Here is a 20881-nt window from a genome sequence, read left to right as displayed (position 1 = left end):
ACAGCTGTGGTTCCCAACCTTTTGACTCCTGAGAATCACCCACTGAGTTACTACTGGAAACTTGGGACCCCCAAGCAATTTGTCCGTTTTAAATTTCAAGCATGAACAAATATGCAAAGGGGAGCGTTGGAGGACTCTCCCCCCCCAAGAAAATTCGGAGAACAATTGAGCATTCTACAACACATTTATCATTCTATATTTAATTGGATTAGCTTTTAAAGCATCTTATATGATGACCTTACTGTGCACCAGGATATGACAATCTTTTTTGGTGCTCGTCGATGATTGTCTCACTATCACCCTCCAACAGTGCCTCTCATCTCACCATAGCCCTCAATTTCATTTGTTGTATAGCACCTCTTACACCAGTGTAGGGGGTCAAAGCACTTTACATCACACACATACAGAGAGAATGAATCATACATGTGTAAATCAGTGCATAGAAAATGTTACATAAGGCATAGTGGATTACAAGGTGTAGGATTTACATGTCATCCATACTGGGAGGCATTTTTTATGAGTGCTTGATCTGGAGAAGCACAAACTCAGGATTCACCTTACAAACTCGGTGTTTAGCATTGACTTTAATAATAAGAATGTATTTCTACCCAAACAAACCTTTTTTAGCAGCATCAGGATATTGAAAGACTGGGAGAAACCATAACTTACTAACTTGTACCATGCAGTTTGTATAGCAGCTCTTTGATGGCAGTTCATAGCTCACTTGTCTAGATTACAATTGTAATTTATGAACTGCACGGTAGCCAAAGAATCTCTGTGACAAAAGCAGTAACCTACTGAGCTATTCACATAAAATACTGTTCTGTAAAACGTATGGTACACAATCTTTTGCAGCGGGCATATTAACCATCTCACTATCATAGATGAGCCAAAGCACCCATCTCTCTCCAGCAGGTACATTAATCACCGGAGTTATCTTGACACTTTTATTGTTGCCTGAAAATTGCTAGTTATATAAGGAACGTTGTAGTGATTATTTGCTTCACGGACCCCTTGGGGTCTGCGGACCACAGTTTGGGGACCGCTGCATCACATCATATGCAAATGCACATCATGTGCTCAATATAACTTTCATAATTCAACATTAAAAAGTGGCTTCCATGACAAGCCTCCATTTTAAAAAGCAATTTGAGAAATAAAAAAATAAAAAAAACGTCCTCAAATATCATGTCCTTTATTGCCTTTGTGGTGCTCTGGTGACATCATGAACCAAAAAGACAACTGTAAATGTCACCATAGCTCTGAGACAGAAAACATTTGTTTCGTATGTATTTTTAATATAAGGGCCATATATCACAAAGATATATATACACATGTATATTTCTTCACCAGTCCATTTATTAATATGCGTAGGCGTAAGTCTACAGTTTGTTTTGATGTTCACTGTTTCTGCTGTAGATTTACACCTAGGTGCAGACCTACTATCAGAGTGTGGAGCCTCATACCGTGGTACTTATGACCATAAAGTTATTATAAAAAACTTTGTGGCTAAGTCTTATGGTCTCTCTACTTGAGTCTCTACATGCAGAATGGAACCTCTGCCAAGGAGATGGTGACCTCAGCCTCAAAGATGAAGATATCTGAAAGGAATGGAATAAGAAAAACTAAACACATGACCCAAATGACACACACCTGACACCCTTTAACTTCACACCTCATAAATACAGCTAACATAGTAGGCTTTGCCTTTTCCCCTAGGACTACTTGATCCTTTAGCCACAAGGAATCACATTCAAGACTGCACTTTTCAACATTTAGGTCTTACAATTACATGAACAATGGTGGTTGAAGTATCATTCCATAATGATGCAGATAGCACCCAGGCACTTTTAAACATATTCACTTCCTGAAAAAGGACATTGCCTTCATTCATACACATTCCTTAACATGGAGATCGGTTCACCAAAATGCAAGGGGTATGATATCATATGCCATTTGACCTTAATGACATCACAGGAAGTGACATCATATGCCCCCATGCCAGGGGTTTTCTTAGGTATGTCAGTACCAGCATTTTTCCATAGGGGCACCTTAGGCCAAGAATTACCTTTAGCATGCCAGTACCAGGATTTTACCCTGGGTATCCTAAACATAACTTCCAGTATGCCTGTGCCAGTATTTTTTCACAGGTGCATTTCACATGAAGAACTGCCTCCAGGATGCGAGTGCTATTATTTTGCCATAGAAGTCTCTATAAGCCACAAATTAACTTCAGCATGCCAGGGCTAATAGCATACTTGAAAGCATAACACCACATTCATATCACGCATGTGTGTATTCACTAACTCCCACTTAATCACACTCATTCATTCACACTCTTACTCTCACACACTATCACTCGGACATTCTCGCTCACTCACACTTAGACTCATTCTTACTCTGACTCACTCACACTTACACAGTCACATCACTTGCACTCAATCTCAATATCCCTCCCACACCTCCAATCACTCACACTTACTCTAACTCATTTATTCATGGTCACTCATTGTCAATTGCATTCACTCACATTTATTCTCACTCTCACTCACCCATACTTTCTCATTTACACTCACTTGTGCTCATTTTTAATCTAACTCCTTTTAGCTTATTGTCAGTCACTCTGACTCACTCATTCCCTCTCAGACTTTCCAAGACCCCCTCATGTTCATTTTTATTCACTCACAGTCACCCACTATCACCCACTTGCTGTCACTCTTACACTCACTTACTCACTGTCACCCACTCTGACTCAGTCATACTAATTTACTGACATCCATTCACACTCTTTCTCACTCAATACCTGTCAGTGACTTTTATTAACTTTCACTCCCTCATGCTCACCAAGATGTAGATGCCCACACATATTGACAGTCACCAAAATACTTTGAACTACAACCACGCACACAGCATACATTTAAAATCATGTTTTTACCTACCCCAGCTGCCACTGCAGGTCTTATTACGGGTTCTGTTGTTCAAATGTCTATTACACTAATAGTGAATAATAGATTATTATTCCCTGTTATTATAATAAAAAAGGGCACAAGAGTGACCTGTCCATAAGTTCTTGGCACTGATTTTGACATGTGGAAGCCAGGGGTCATATAGCAAATTCCCGGGGACGCATCAGGGAAGCCAGGGTCACAGCCACAACTCCTGCCAACCCCTAAATGACGTCCATGGTAGAGTTGAAATGGGACCCGTAACAAATTCCACGTACAAGGCTCCATGCAAAAGTTTCACCACTGGATCAAACTTCATCACTTCACCATCTCTCTTCAGCCATCAGTCAAAACATTGGGTGGCATATTTCACTCTACCCAGTCTGACAGACACATTAATATGTCAGTGATAATTCCTAGAGGAGAGCACATTGTTCTCTAGCTCGTAGGAAGGTACACTGACTTCCAGTGTCTACATGAAAGAAATCAGGGATCTGATCTGGTTCTCACAGGACCTCCACCGACAAGTGTAAAATATATTTTGGTACCACAGGATTTGGGCCGGCAGGACATCATTCAGCTGCTTGTCTCCAGTCTCTGAAGTTCTCTACTTGAACCGATACGTGTGACTAAAAATCTACAGTCATCTTGGAAACTCAAGAACAACTTGACAGAAAGGTAAGTAACAGAAAATTAATATTTAAAAGGTATAGACTTTTGTATTGCTGTATTCACTTACTGAAACAGATTTGCTATAGCCAAAGTCTTTTTTTCTTTTATTCAGTTGAAAACAGCACAATTTGATTTATGTATTATATATTTCTGCATGTCTCCAATTCACATGCTCATCTGACTTAATCTCTTTGTTTTATTTCTACAAATCCCCCTAACCTCATTTCAAGGATCCCAACCTCTCCTTCTTGGAAAAGCATATCCCAGCAACCTAACAATACCTAATCCTAACAAGTCTATCTATTCGTCCCACCAATGGTTTGCTTGAACTCACATTCTCCCCACTAATGTTCACATCTAACTCTTATTAATCTAATCTACCACAAGGAAAGTAGAATAAATGCATGGAAGGTTTCCTTGAGAGCAAAAGACTAATCCCAATGACCAACAACAACCAAAGACCTCTTTGGTTCAGAGTACCACACAACTCACTGTAAAGTGCTTAACAGCCTGATTCATCAAGCTAAATTGCACTCGCAAAGGGCAAGATTCTCAGAATCTTGCCTTTTGCGAGTGCAATTTTTGCATTTGGGATTCATCATCCCAAATGCAAAATTCGCTATTAAAGAATTCGCACATTTGCGAAGAATTGCATTTAAGGAATCTCTTTTTGAGATTCCTTAAATGCAATTCATGAATCATTTTAAAATTGCGAAATTGCAATTTTGGGCCGCTATTTACCGAGAGGTCAGGCCTCTCGGTAAATAGCAAAAACTTAGAAAAATGCATCTAAATGCATTTTTCTAAGTTGCATGTTACACACACACATGTCCTTTGGACATGTGTGTGCGCAACACCAATGTAGATTACATTTCAGGGGTGCTACAGGGTGTCCTTTGGACACCCCTGCACCCTTGAAATCGCATCCTTATTTGCGATTAGCTAATTGCTAATCGCAAATAAAGAATAACTCCCCATTCATTCCTATGGGCCTGTAGGCCCATAGGAATGCATGGGGAGTTATTCCTTATTTGCGATTAGCAATTTGCTAATCGCAAATAAGGAACATGTAGGAATCGCAATATTTTTTGCAATTCCTACATGAATACCGTTTTGCAAGTCCTTAATAGCGATTCCTTATGATTCGCTATTAGGGGCTCGCAAAATGGTAGAATGATGAATCAGGCTGTTAGTGTCTCATCAGAAGTAATAAGCGCTACATAAATGCAATTATATTCAGTACAATATCTGTTCTGAAAGATTCTTCAGACTGGCATTCTGCACACTTCTTCAGATGATTCAAGTCCTAGAAGTTCATCTGCAGGCCATGCTTCAATGATATTGGGCATGCTGTGCAATGCAGGCACACCCTGAACCTTGGTATTTATGCATGCTCAGCCTGCCTTTGTTTCTGAATATTTTGCCCTGGCCCTTTTATCTGAGTCAATTCCTCTTGACCCATATCTGCAAATGTATTTTTTGTCAAATATAGGAAGCACTTACACTTCTAAAAATACAATTGATACATAAGTAAATCCAGTAACTACCAGTCTGTCTCCTGAATGTGTAATTGGGCAAAGATCTCAGCAGCTGAATGTGCTTAAGCAAGCAAAGTGGAAAATTTGGTTTACCAATTTCATCAAACTATTTACCCACTCATTCCCTCAACCATTCATTCACCCACTCATTCATTCACTCATACAATTATTCTTTCACTCACCCATTCAACCATTTATTCATTCATTCCGCCACTCACATAACCATGCACTCATTTAACTACTTTCTCATCCATCCAGTCTTAGCCCTTCTAATTGACACTTCTCTCACCCATCCAGGAACATATCTGCCAGCACAACTAAACACACACACAGTCGCACACACACAATAATGGGATTACATATGCAACCATAGGCATTCACTAAAAGGCACACAGACTTTTTGTGCTGAGGTTCTGCACCCTGGAGCATCACAACCTCAGGGCAGATACTTCGGAAGCCCAAAAAGAGGCAATCCGAATATAGACACAGCACAGTCTGTGTGCATTTGTACACACATGTGTCTTCAAACATATTTATGTTGTTAAATAAACACTTAGGGCTGGCTTACAAGTAGCCTGGGTCAGATGTAATAATTATTGTACCCAATAAAATCCGGTAACGAGGTTCTTGGAATTTATAAAGTGAAATATGTATCACGTGTTCTGCCTTTTAGGGGAATAACATGCAGCTGAGAGAGCGCAAACTGATAAATGTATGAGTACATCACACTTACCTGTAATAAGCACAAGTCATGATGAGAAATGCCATGAGTGCTAATAGTATCTGCAATTATATCCTAAATGTATAGCTAATGTAGAGATTTAAGTAGGTGTGGAACTAATACAGAAATGTGTGACATTATATGATTTTATTAGACGTGATTATTTTGAATCCATGTCGTGAAGCTGCTAAAACATAAGATGGTATGCGGTAAAACGCAGAACGTGGTAGGCCTCAGGGCCAGAGCTGGAGGGAAAGGGAAGGTGGTTCTTTTCACGACACAGATTGTTTTAAGGTTTTTGGTCATTGCATTAAATAGGCCATGATTTATAGAATTGTTTACTTAATAATAGAATAAGAGTATTAACATGTTTTAATTAAATGAAGAAGTTGAATGCTATAATCATAATGAGAAATATTGTAGGCCTGAAATGTTTTAGCATTGATTTACACGTACATGTCTGGGCTGAGAAATGTTGCAAGCCTTTTTAGAAGTTTATGAGAGTTGGGTTCTTGGCGGCAGATATCTGTCTGCAACAGGAAAGGGGGGATCCAATTATAAATGAATGAATAGAGGTCTGTTCAGTAGACGGCCCAGACATGGAGGAGGGTTTTGGAATGTTTAAGGGGTATCAGCGGGCCGGAGGAGAATCTGAGAAGCAAGGTCAACTCTAACGTCTGAGGCCCAATACAAAGCATCATGGAAAAAGCCTGAAGTTGCACCACGTGAGGGGCGTTCCACAAGAGGCGTCTCAAAGGTTGTTGACTGTTTTGTATTAGGGACAGCACCCCTGGGTGGAGTTAGAGCAGAGACCTGAGGACCCCTAAGAGAGTGGATGGGTAGGCAGAGAGGGGTCATGACTGGAGAACTTTAGGTTTTCACCAAGAGACTTAGAGTGAGTGACTTCCCTTGGGGGTCATTCACTGCTGACACCTTTGTTAGGTTGGGATTTGGTTAAGTAGGGATACCATCTAGAACAGGGTAGGGACGCCTAACCTGTGTGTTTTTTTCCTCCAACCTAAATGAAGGAGAGATATGCGTCTATGCTGATAGCTTTGCTATTTTTAGAACTTGTGTTAGTGATTTCTGTCGCTCGTCTGAGGGCTTTTCGAGAGCACATGTATGTAATTGGACCTGTGTATCTCGTGAATCTCATTCTGAGATGCCTGTATTTGCAGCTCATTATATCTTTACAATAAACTTTTGAAAACTAGAAGTTGTCCGTGATCTTTGAGAGTAGAGTCCTTTCTTGGGTGAACTAACTTGGAAATAGGTGCACTTTCTTTCCTTACAGACAGGCAATAAAGGTTTAGTCGACCAGATCGAGGTTTGGATCAATAGATATAAGGTATCGATCAAAATCTCGCCCTTTCAGTTGGTAGCTATAGAGGATGGTTGCCTTCTTGAGGACGGTGACCTAGGCCAGGTTAGCTTACCCCAAGGCCCCTAGAAATCGATGATCGGAAGAACCGCCCGCAGATGAAGATCCGGATGACGTGAGACAGAAAAAGCAGCAGTATCGGTTGAGAGTGAGTATAAAGGGTTATGCGTGTTAGATTGCGGTGTTTTGTATTGTATCTATGTTGTAATGTCTGGCGGAGTTGAATGTCTGTAGAGTGACTGTGGAACAGGTTGTGAGCGCGCGCAACCGGTGGAAATCTTAAGTTCAAGGAGAGCTTAAGTGGTTCGGGTGTATCGGACACCCAGAGTAATTGTCAACTAGTGTGAAGGGGGTCATGAGGTACCATTGACCACCCGAGAGACCGAGATAGGGGGAACGTAAGAGTGAGTGCGTGAGTAACGGACGCTGGTCGGAAGTTACTGTGTGTGTAAGCAACCTATCAGAGGGACGATAGACATCTCGTCAGTTGTGTTGACAATTACAGATAGACTGTGGACGTACAGTCGAGAGAAGTGACCGCTTGGTCGGAAGTAGTCATTTTTCGGTGTATGAATGGGACGCATGCATAACCGGGAGACGAGTTGAGTAAGGAGGGGTGCTGCTGCGAAGCGGAGAAAAGAGACGTCAGGTGGTGTCGCGCAGAGATTGGCTGACCGGAGAAAGACCGCGCTGTGATAGGCCAGCTAGCGAACACGTCACACAGGGTCGCGACGTGATTGGCCGACAGGAGAAAGACCGCGCTGTGATAGGCCAAGCTAGCAAAGCCGCGACAGGATTGGTGGATTGTCATCAGGAAGTAAACAGAGTAGCGAGGCTGGATTTTGTGCGCATAATTATGAAGTGTTTTAAATGGTTGAAAGCGTTGTTTAAGAAAGAGAAGCGGGGATCGTATGAAGGGGAAGAAGCCCCGCCGGAGGGTACGCCAGCTCGTTATATGGCAGTAAATGTTGGGTTGCATACGATCCTGTGGATATCAGAGTGGAGTAAGATTACTGAAGGAAATGAGGAACTGACGTTCCCGAAGTACGGGACGTTCAGATTAGAGGTGTTACATCGATTAAAATCAGTCATGACCTCAATTAGACCCTTGCCTAGACCAACCCAGTTTGAAGCTCTCGATGTATGGCTTAGGGCAGCGCATGAAAGGAATATGAACAGACGACAAGAAAGGGTGAAACGATCGGTAAGAGCAGTACAGGATGCCAGGTGGGATGCGGATGCTAAAAGATGGAGAGTGCATAATTTGGAAATAAATAAACTGTACCCAGTGTTAGAGGCGCCAGTAAATAAAAGCCCCCTAGAAGAAGATGATGAGAGCGAAACAGAGGATAGCTTGATAAACAGATTACTGACAGACAGGCCACCCCCATATAATAAAGCAGGGGGAGAGGTCGAGAATACTGAAGGAGAAAAGGGGGGCATTGCAGGAGAGCATAGACCGCTTCCCAGTTCACAGTGGGATCCTGAGCCAAAGAAAGAGTTGCTCCAGCCTAGTCAGGTGCAGCAGGTGGTCGGTAGGTTTGTGGTACAAAGAGCGCCGGAAACGGAAAGTGCCACATCCTACCCATTACCAGATGCACTACAAGTACCTGTTACCATAGGTCCTATAATATCGATATATGACCAAGAAAGAGCAAGAGGGGAAGAACGGGTACGGAAAGACAGAGAAAGAGCAGAGAAGGCTAGGAGGAACGATACCACTAATTCCCCAAGTCAGATGCCGATACCCAGAGAGTGGAGTACACCGATGCACACAGCAGGGGACCCGGGAGGAGATCCTGGGGGCCCTAGATGGCCAATGGATTTGAGGGGATCTGGACGAAAATCCTTTCAAGAGCTGAATGAGTACATGAAGCAGTGGGACGAGGCAGTGAAGGCTCAAAAGTGCATCAATGCTGCAGAAGCAGAAAGGGAAAGTCAGGACAGCAGAGCACGGACTCACTGCGGGGCTGGGGAGAGTAGCCCGGAGTGGGACTGTAGAGGGAGTAGGGGAGTCACCCATTGGGCCCGGAGTGGAGGTAGAACAGACCTGGAAAACGGGGGCCCCGGGAGTGAAGGGGTGGCGCGCCCAATACTCAGTGAAGGGGAGAGGAGAGCGCAAGAGTACAGAAACAGCTTTAAATGTCCACACTGTGTGCCCGGCACCAGAGAACTGAATGGGAGTTGTGAGAGGTCGCACCATAGTCCCTGTGATGACGGCAATGAGCGCAGCCCAGGGAATATGGGGAACCAGGAAGGATCGTATCGGATACTGAGCGATACGAGGCAAAGGGAGTGTAGCGACCAGAGGGAAAATAACAGAGAGATGTGCGGTGAGAGGAGAGAAGAAGAAGAGAGTGGGCAGAGAGAGAGTGGGGGTAACAGGCCCGTGTTCCATCACCTTCCAAGATCGGATGGCCGAGCATGGGACCTGGAGAGATGGGAGCGAGGGAGACCACCCATTAACTCTCCCGAGCCCAAACGCAGAGCTCGAAGTTGGGATGGTAGGGAGACCAGTGAACCCCCTTCGAAAGACATATTGCGAGCTGAGATAAAAGCCAAAAGACTCGATGTCTCCAGTTTAAGGTCAGATCTGGATGACATGGTAGATGGTACCCTGCCTTTAGAAAGAATGGAAATGTATGAACAGGATGAAATACTGTATATGGCAAAGGACATTACTCGAAAAGCGAGAGCAGTCCATGAGAAGTTAGTCGAACTAGCAGGCAAATATATGGTGGATCTGTCAAGAACCAAGGCATTACAGGGTAACCACAGGCTACATTACTCAGATCGAGACCTAGATGAGAGGAGAACGATTGGGCTGAAAACACACATAAGGGAACTGATTACTGGAATAAGGACATGGAGAGCACTAGATAAATGGGAAGAGAGGTGGTCCAAGAAAGGGACCGGCAGGAGAAGCATGATTGGTATGACACCAGGACAGCAGGGAATAGAAGCTTACCCTTTGCGTGAAGTGGCAAATGGGAACTATGTACATGTCCCTTGGAGTAGGGGAGATTTAGCTGCTTTTACCACCTCTTTCCCCAAATTACGTGAAAGCCCAGTGGAGTGGTACAAGCAAGTGGAGAGATTTGTAAAAATCTCAAAGGTCCTTTGGATAGATCTGAACACGCTGTTTGACATTGTAGTACCAGGCGACCTGTGGACAGCATGCAAGGTTAGCGCTGAGTGGCCCATAACAGAGCCAGAGAGAGATGCCAAGACTAATGGGCCGTCCGAGATTGTGATGGCAAAATACGAGAGAGTGATGACTTGGCTGAAAGAGAAGGTGCCAATGCAAGACATAGATTGGGTCAGAATAGATCGAACAAGACAGGAACCCAAAGAGACAGTTCATGAATATTACGAGAGATTGCTGAAGGCATTTAAACAGTATAGCGGCTTGGATGTAATGGATCCAAAAGACATAGGGCAATTTGTGTCCAAGTTCGTCCTGGGACTGAGACCGGATATTAGTTTAATGATTCAGCAACACTCGATTTGTTGGCAAACTAAACCCCTAGATGAAATACTGAGATATGCCAGGTACTGCTGTGATGAGATAGACTCTAAGGCTAAGAAACTAAAAGAAAAGCTGATGGTGGTACAGATGCAGGCAGCAGGAAAGGGGGGCCAACAGCAACAGCAGCAAGGGACAGGTACCGGAGGAAAGAAGCAGTACAGTCAGAACAAGGGTAATGAGGAGAGTTCCACCTTTAGACCCAGAATAGACATAGCTACCTTGAAGAAAACGACTAGGTGCCACCAGTGCAACGAGTTGGGGCATTGGAAACGCGAGTGCCCTTACAATGTAGAGATAGGAGAGCAAGAGATAGAGGAGGAAGAGGTCCAGAGCGCACCTATGAGAGGGGCGACGCCATACCAAGGAAAGGTGCTCAAAGGGGGGGGGGGCTCCTCCCCGAGCCCAGTTCCCGCAACCTCCTCGAGTAGGGAGTATGGGTAAGACCTATAGACAAATGCCCCTGTTTGTGGAAGGGGAAGAATGCTATTATGTGGACCCATTAACCGGACAGAGAGTGGAAAGAGAAGACTGCACCCTCGGGGCAGCCTTAGAGGTAGATCAGAGGGGACCCTATGTGGAAGCAGAAGTAGCAGGGTGCCCTACGACATTTCTGGTGGACACAGGAGCCACTAGATCCACGATCAGATCAGCTGCAGTTCCAGACCTGCCCATGTCTGGAGAGACCATACAGGTGGTAGGGGTCGCAAACAGGAGAATAACCAGCCAATTGACAGAACCGGTACAGGTGAAAATAGGGAAGTACAGCGATGAGCACCAATTTGTGGTTTGCGATTCAAGCCCTGTGTGTCTGCTAGGAAGAGACCTGTTGTGCAAATTGAATTGTACTATATACTGTACACCTCAGGGAGTGGAGGTACTGACAAATGATGATGATGCAGATTTCAAAGTCGCAAACTCTAGAATATGCGTGGAGCTGTACCCTACTTTGACAGTAGACGAGCTTCCCTGGGATTTGAGAGAGACAGTGGCATCAGAAGTATGGGATTTCACTGGGGAAGAGATTGGATTGGTCAAAGGGGTGGACCCAGTGAAAATTGTAGTGAAACCGCATGCTGAGTTCCCAAGAACACCCCAATACAAATTGACTCCAGAAACGATTGCAGGCATAAAACCCGTGATCGAGTCCATGATTAAACAGGGAATACTGAAAGAAATCGTGGGTAGTCCATGTAACTCCCCGATTATGGGTCTACAGAAACCAAATGGGAAATTTCGGATAGTGCAGGACCTTCGAAAGATTAATAACATAGTCGTTTCATGTTGTCCAGTGGTACCGAATCCATCAGTGATACTGTTTCAGATTCCATTCCAAGCTGAGTGGTTCACTGTGATCGATCTTTGCCAGGCTTTCTTTTCGATCCCTTTGGACGAAGATAGCCATTTTCTTTTCGCATTTAAGCTGGAAAATCGCGTCCTAACATGGTGTCGTATCCCTCAGGGGTATACAGAGAGCCCATCGATCTTTAACCAGCTTTTGAAGAAAAATCTTGAAAGTCTAGTGCTGCCCCAGAAGTCAGTTCTGGTCCAGTACATAGACGACCTCCTTGTGGCGTCAGAAACAGAAGAAGCTTGCAGGGAAGACTCCATTGCTTTGTTAAATCACCTAGCTGCCAATGGGCATAAGGTATCCCCGGGAAAATTGCAGTACTGCCTGACAGAAGTGCAGTACTTGGGACACAGAATTGAGAAAGGCAAACGAAAAGTGTCACCAGACAGGATAGAGGCGATCATGAAAATGAATGCGCCTCAGACCCAGAGAGAGGTCAGGATGTTCCTAGGGATGGTGGGTTATTGCCGACAGTGGATCGTGAACTTTTCACTGAAAGCAAAACCTTTGCAAAAACTGACGCACAAGGAGGTGAGTGATCCGGTACCATGGGACAAAGACTGTTTGATGGCGTTCCTACAGTTGCGAGAGGACCTGTGTCGTGCTCCGGCATTGGGAATGCCTGATTACAATAAACAATTTTTTCTTTACTGTTGTGAGAGAGAAGGTTGCGCGTTGTCTGTGTTGGTCCAAATCCATGGGAATGCCCGTAGACCAGTTGCTTATTTCTCGGCTACTTTAGACCCAGTAGCCGCAGCGTTGCCCGGATGTCTCAAATCCGTTGCTGCAACGGGTGTCAGCATTGAGAGATGTGAAAATATCGTCATGGGGCACCCGTTAGAGGTGTGCGTGCCACATTCTGTTGAACTGTTGATGACCAGGACCAAAACACAGCATCTGACCAACAGCAGGCTCACGCGCTATGAGCAAGTTATTCTTGCTGCAGAGAACGTGACCCTCAAGAGATGCTCTGTTTTGAACCCTGCTACATTGATGCCACTTCCAAATGATATTGATGATGATGATGAATATACAGACCATGACTGTCTCGATGTGACTGAACTATGCACCAAACCCAGACCCGACATCGTAGATGAGCCACTGACCGACCCAGACGAAGTTTTCTTTGTCGATGGCTCATGTGTAAGAGACGAAGTTGGGCAGTTGAGAGCAGCGTATGCTGTTTGTACAATTGAAGGAGTTGTGGAAGCAGGGTGCCTGGAAGGAGTAAACTCCGCTCAGGTAGCCGAGATTATTGCCCTGACACGTGCTTGCTTAGCAGGCAATCAAATTCGAGTCACCATCTACACCGACAGCCAATACGGGTTTGGGGTAGTTCATGATTACGGGCAGTTATGGTCTCAAAGAGGGTTCATGACTTCTTCAGGCTCTCCCATTCGCAATGGAGAGTTTGTGCGCTTGTTGTTAGAAGCATTGCAATGTCCAGCAAGTATCGCAGTTGTAAAGTGCATCGCACATACCAAAAATGAGGACTTTGTTTCGAAAGGCAATAGATATGCTGATGAAGTTGCGCGGTATTGCGCAGAACAAGGTTACTCTTTCACAGAGGTGGATGTGGGTGGAATAAATGTACGAACTGAATTAGCCATGATACTGGAAACTGTTGATACTTGGGATGAATTGTCAACCATGCAAGAAAATGCTCCTGATTCAGAAAAGGAAACATGGGAAAAGGCAGGATGTGTAATGGGTGAGACCCATTTTTGGGTCTCAGCAGACGGCAGAGCAGTGTTGCCCAATGAGATGGTGAGTCCAATGGCTAGACTCATACATGGTCCAGTACACTTAGGGAGAGATGCTATGCTGAGAGTGTTTAGACAGACTTGGTACAATCCTAAGTTTAGAATAGCAGCAGAAGCAGTGTGCCAGCGTTGTGTGACCTGCCAGCAGCTGAACGTAGGAAAAAGAACACCAGTTGCACTAAGTCACATAGGAAGGTCTGGAGGTCCATTCAATAGAATGCAGATAGATTTCATTGAAATGCCAAGATGCAACCGCCTCCGCTATGTCCTGGTGGTTGTTTGTGTGTTCTCCAGATGGGTTGAGGCATACCCTACACGTAGGTGCGACACCCTCACAGTGGCTAAGTTACTGCTTAGAGAACTTATCCCTCGTTTCGGGGTGCCGGCCTTTTTGGAATCAGATAGGGGAACACATTTTAACAGCGAGCTTGTGAAGATGATCTGTGTAGCACTGAATATTGACCAAAAGCTCCATTGCAGTTATCGACCAGAAGCCTCAGGAATTGTGGAACAAATCAATGGGACGATCAAGAGCAGGATAGCAAAGGTGTGCTCCTCAACGACCCTGAGTTGGCCTGATGCCCTGCCATTAGTCCTAATGAGCCTTCGCAGTACCCCAGACAGAAGAACAGGGTTGTCACCACATGAGGTGTTAATGGGGAGAGCAATGAGGCTGCCATCTATTCCAGCTACTGCACTGTTAAATATCACAGATGATATGATCCTGGACTATTGTAAGGGGCTGTCTGACGCAATGCGTTCTGTGTCTCTTCAGGTACAGGCTGCAGAGGTTCCAGCGTGCCAGGGCCCGTGCCATGACCTGTATCCTGGGGACTGGGTCCTGGTGAAGAAACATGTGAGAAGAAGCTGCTTGGATATTCGTTGGCGTGGGCCCTACCAGGTCATCCTGATCACCAACACAGCTGTAAAGGTGGGAGGCCTGCCCAATTGGATCCACGCGTCGCATACGAAAAGGGTTCCAGCACCTCTGGAAACAGCTCCTCTCTCGGATGGACGTCCAGCTGAGGACCAAGAAGCCATAGAGGGGGCTAGCCAAGCTGTAGAGGTGCCAGCGGAAGCAGGGAACGAGTCTGACCAAGCTGAGGACGGTCAGTACAACAGCGAAACAGAAGACGCTACAGAAGGAGAAAATAGCTGGGAGTACGAGTCTGACCCTGACAGGTCTGAAAGAGAGCGAGAACAGACCAGAAGGAGAAGGAGTAGAAGGGCACGTGGAGAAGCTAATTGGCCGCAAAGAAGAAGTTCTAGCCTGAGGTCAACTCCAGAAGCAACCCTTCCTCCGATATCAGAAGACTCAGACCCAGAAGAAAGTGCTCAGGGCGCTGAAGCACCGGACCGAAGAAGGTCAAGAAGAGTGCGTGTGCCTAACAGAAGATACTCCACACCTGAGTGGACATATCTGGCGACAAATGTCTGTGAAACCGGAGACAGGGAGGATCCGAGCGGTGGTGGTGTCCAGTTCTGAGCCCATTATCACCGTGGAAATACGATTGTTGGTACCCGGTGTCGAACAAGAAGGGTCACTAACATTCGTGCTCCCCAGACCTCCCCGCCTCAGCAAGTTAAAGCACATGTTTCTTACAGAATTGCAATTCCCCGACTTTGGTACAACGATAACAGCACATGAAGAGCACACTCTTCGCTTGGAAATATTGAACTATGCTATTGAAGCTGCAACCACAAATCTGATAGTCGATTGTTAAAGGACTTTGTAAATAAAGCAAGCAGAAAAAGAAGATTACCTAGCGCCCAGGAAGCAGAGAATTTTAGGGAATCCCTTGAGTTGATGGAGAAGGGCTAGGGTTGTCTTTTTGAACTGTTAAAGGACTTTTGCGAAGAAGGTTGTCAGCCTCCAACTGTGTGGATTCTAAAGACAAAAAGGATTGAAAAGAGACTGTAAAGGAACGAGAGGAAAAGAACTTTTTGCGGAGATAAAGAGAGAACTATATAGTCTGACGAAATGGAGGCCGGCACCCCGAACCGCAGAGCTAAATGTATAATAGGTACACTAATAGTAGGAGTGATATTATTAATAGCTTTAGTGGTAACCATTTCTTATGTAAAGGGACATGAAGAAGAGGTAAAGGTAACTGATGTGAGTTCTGCAGAAACGCTTACACCTACTGTTGCTGGTGAGAAAAGGGAAAACACTCAAGAGAAAGCGTTATTGGCTGCAGAAGCCCGCAGGTTACATGTAGACGAGTCCCAAGGAGACTTTAGGTCAAATGCTTATGCTAAACTTTTGTATGAATACGTGGATGCCATGGAGGTTAAGGATTGCTACGTCTGCATGCAGTTGCCTGCGTCTGTAGATGAAGGAATTCGATATCATCACCTCCCTCTGACATATGGCATTACATGTAGCTTATTGCTTAGTATATTTTATGAGAGAGATAGTTTTGAATACTATTTCTCTAATTATGATTCAGTGTTGCCAGAAGTCCCAAATTATAAGCAGATGAATAAATGGGATTACTGGAAGAGTGAAGACAGATTGGCCAAGTTCTTCATTCCTTGGATTACCTTAGATACTTCACATGCCCGTAGAAATAACCTGACATGCAAGGTGTCAGAAGTCGAGAAGAAGTTCATAGGGCAGGTGGATGATCGTTACAGGAGACAAAAGATTTTGAAGAAATCAGGACAAGGGAAAATAGATTGGACCGAGGAAGAAAAGTCACACAAGAGAAAGGGTAGTAGTGGTCCAATAGCTTTAGATAAAGCGCAGAGAGGAAAGTTATGTCTTCACCGAGCCAAAACGTATTATGAAAATGTATACGTGGGTGAAGTTGACTGTGAACATGCTTTTAATTTAGAGTACTACACTAAGGATTTCCTGAAGGGAATGCAAGTGATTCCAAATGTGTATTTTGTATGTGGAAGAAATGCTTACGTGAGACTACCTGACAACTGGTATGGATCATGTTACTTGGCAATTGTCTTCCCCAAAATATATCATGCACAAGACTTATTGATCATTGAGGGCCAGACATCATCGAGGGGAAGGAGAGATTTAGGCGATGCAGAAATGGTTGGAGATGTTTTTGGAGCTATGTTTCCTCTTTTGGGAATAATCCTTAATGATGTTAAAATTAGACGACTGGCAACAGTTGTCGACAGGTTGTCTGCCAGCACTGCTCAGTCCTTAATGCTGGTAGAAGGAGAGATGCAATCGATAAGGGCTATGGTTCTTCAAAATCGTCTTGCATTAGATGTCCTATTAGCAAAAGAGGGCGGAGTCTGTAAGGCTTTGAAGGTTCAGGAATGTTGCACTTACATTCCAGACCTTTCAAAACCCCTTGAGAAAGTTATTAAGAACATAACTAATATTCACAAAGAGATCGAAGACTTGAGTAGAGAAAATGTCTGGGAAAAGGTGGGCCACGGAATGAGTGCAGTTGGAGGGTGGTTTTCCACCTTAGGAAAAAGCTTTATATGGTATATTCTAAAGCCTATCATCATAATATTGATCTGTGGGATAATATTGTGGGGATTGGTGAGGGTATTCAAATGGTACAGAGCAAGAAAGTCAGAAAGGGCCCAAAGAGAGCAGCTGCAGAGATTGGCTGCCATACAAGATAATCAGTACAGGAGCCTGAGAGCTCTGGAAGCGCAGAGAATGCCAGCCATAACCTCAGTTTAAATGTTAGTGATGACCCCGAGAGGTCATCAAAGGGGGGAACTGAGAGAGCGCAAACTGATAAATGTATGAGTACATCACACTTACCTGTAATAAGCACAAGTCATGATGAGAAATGCCATGAGTGCTAATAGTATCTGCAATTATATCCTAAATGTATAGCTAATGTAGAGATTTAAGTAGGTGTGGAACTAATACAGAAATGTGTGACATTATATGATTTTATTAGACGTGATTATTTTGAATCCATGTCGTGAAGCTGCTAAAACATAAGATGGTATGCGGTAAAACGCAGAACGTGGTAGGCCTCAGGGCCAGAGCTGGAGGGAAAGGGAAGGTGGTTCTTTTCACGACACAGATTGTTTTAAGGTTTTTGGTCATTGCATTAAATAGGCCATGATTTATAGAATTGTTTACTTAATAATAGAATAAGAGTATTAACATGTTTTAATTAAATGAAGAAGTTGAATGCTATAATCATAATGAGAAATATTGTAGGCCTGAAATGTTTTAGCATTGATTTACACGTACATGTCTGGGCTGAGAAATGTTGCAAGCCTTTTTAGAAGTTTATGAGAGTTGGGTTCTTGGCGGCAGATATCTGTCTGCAACAGGAAAGGGGGGATCCAATTATAAATGAATGAATAGAGGTCTGTTCAGTAGACGGCCCAGACATGGAGGAGGGTTTTGGAATGTTTAAGGGGTATCAGCGGGCCGGAGGAGAATCTGAGAAGCAAGGTCAACTCTAACGTCTGAGGCCCAATACAAAGCATCATGGAAAAAGCCTGAAGTTGCACCACGTGAGGGGCGTTCCACAAGAGGCGTCTCAAAGGTTGTTGACTGTTTTGTATTAGGGACAGCACCCCTGGGTGGAGTTAGAGCAGAGACCTGAGGACCCCTAAGAGAGTGGATGGGTAGGCAGAGAGGGGTCATGACTGGAGAACTTTAGGTTTTCACCAAGAGACTTAGAGTGAGTGACTTCCCTTGGGGGTCATTCACTGCTGACACCTTTGTTAGGTTGGGATTTGGTTAAGTAGGGATACCATCTAGAACAGGGTAGGGACGCCTAACCTGTGTGTTTTTTTCCTCCAACCTAAATGAAGGAGAGATATGCGTCTATGCTGATAGCTTTGCTATTTTTAGAACTTGTGTTAGTGATTTCTGTCGCTCGTCTGAGGGCTTTTCGAGAGCACATGTATGTAATTGGACCTGTGTATCTCGTGAATCTCATTCTGAGATGCCTGTATTTGCAGCTCATTATATCTTTACAATAAACTTTTGAAAACTAGAAGTTGTCCGTGATCTTTGAGAGTAGAGTCCTTTCTTGGGTGAACTAACTTGGAAATAGGTGCACTTTCTTTCCTTACAGACAGGCAATAAAGGTTTAGTCGACCAGATCGAGGTTTGGATCAATAGATATAAGGTATCGATCAAAATCTCGCCCTTTCACAGCTTACGATGCTTTGTGAACCAAAATCAACATGTTCGGGTTAATGCGGGCTTTTCCCCCCTATTGAATTCTGGCAGATTTTAACTGCATAAAGTCACGGTGGTTGCAAAGTTTATCACGGCCGGTAACCGCCAGAACACCGCACCATTTGTCCATTTATGATTGCGATCGCACAAACACGTTTGTGCAGGGATCGCAAAATACCGGCCCACTTGCAATGAGGCCCTAAGTGGGTGAACGCACTTGTATAATGTTTCCCTAGCGAAGTACATGTAATTTATCCCAAAACGTCTAAACCAGACAAATTACACACAGTTCGCTGAAAGAAGGAGCTACACACGAAAGTGTGGTCCTTATTATCAAGAAAGGGCGATACATTATCGCCGCTTTTATCGGCAGGAAACTGCCGCTAAAGCGGCGATAAAGGGCTTGATAATATGCCCTTGTGAATTCCCATAGAAGCCCAGGTTAACACTAGAACCTGAGCTTCGATGGGAATTCATAAGGGCATATTATCAAGCCCATTATCGACGCTTTAGCGGCAGTTTCCTGCCGATAAAAGCGGCGATAATGTGTCGCCCTTTCTTGATATTATGGCCCTCAGACATTACCAGTGCCAACTAACACTTAAGTGCAAAAACCTTTGTGACACACACACGCAAGCACGCACAAACACACACACAAGGGAAAAGATACTTTAGACAATATATTACACAATTTCAAAGACTGGCCTTAGAGTCAAATTGGTCTAAAGGAAAAAAAGAGCTGATAATAGTAATAGAGGCTTGAATGAAGAATTGAATTAATAATTAGCCCAAATTCCAAATAGGTATATGACAGAACACACACACACTTTAATGAAGTAGAAATTTTACATAAGCCAATGATCCGCAGAGCAGACGTCATCCTCATATTCGCTGGTCCAACTAACATTTACCCCTTATTCACGTGGGATGCACCCTGTACTGTAACATTTCGTTATTAGTGAGGAAAGGTTGCACTACTACTACACTGCTGTACCAGCCCTGGGTGTGTAAGTAAACATGCACTGCTGCTGTTCATTCAGTACCTGTCAGGTGTGTGTAAGGAAGCATACATTTCAGCTATCCATTCTGTTCCTCTCCTAGGTGTGTAAGAAAATATAAATGTCTGCTATCCATTCTGTACCTGTCGTGGGTGTGTAAGGAAGCATACATTTCTGCCATCCAGTCTGTGCCTGTTCTGAATGTGCGAGTCTGTATTGCGGGCTGCAGTCACATGTGCAGTACCTTTCCTGTAGATGTGGCAAGCTTGAGCAGTTGCTGCCTATGCCTCTGTGCTGGGTGTGTTATTAATGCTTGATTAAAACTTTCCAATGTATTAAAAAAAAACTATTGGCATTGACAGTCCATGTTTTTAGCTTTGCTGGCTTCCCTTAATTATCTCCCACTTTACCCTTGTCCATCTCTCTCGTCTTTTCTTTCCATGAACTCTTCTCCCTGTTCATTGGATTTCCATTAATCATCCCTTGTATTTTCTCTTTTTAACTCCACCTTAAGTGTTCTGTCACCATTTCCCTTTTCCTGCATCTCCGAGTCCTAACATCTTCACTCCAAATTAGGTTTGCACAGAAGGCTTGCACCAACTTTGGTTCGCATCATTCATCATAACAGTATTCAGACCTTCTGTGCATTAGAGTCCTCATAACCAATCAATTGCAGACATTTGGGGAACTGCCAGTATGGTCCATTAGACCTCTGAGATGTTCCTCTTTCCTTCAAAGGGCCCCGGGAAGGCAGGCAATGCTTCCATCATGTCACCAGATGTGCTGGATGTTCCTCTCAGAATAGAAATTTCACTAACTGCTCACCTGAGCAGTGAACACCTAATTACT

General features: G+C 44.1%; 1 protein-coding gene across 1 annotated transcript in view; it reads right to left on the bottom strand.

Moving 5' to 3' along the window:
- Window positions 1-20881, bottom strand: part of LMCD1 (LIM and cysteine rich domains 1) — a 376850-nt gene that overhangs the window by 127845 nt on the left and 228124 nt on the right. The window lies entirely within an intron of this gene.

The sequence above is a fragment of the Lissotriton helveticus genome, chromosome 9, assembly GCF_964261635.1.
Source record: "Lissotriton helveticus chromosome 9, aLisHel1.1, whole genome shotgun sequence".
Lineage (NCBI taxonomy): Eukaryota > Metazoa > Chordata > Amphibia > Caudata > Salamandridae > Lissotriton > Lissotriton helveticus.
Note: the sequence above shows the minus strand (reverse complement) of the source record. Positions and strands in the feature narration are given on the sequence as shown.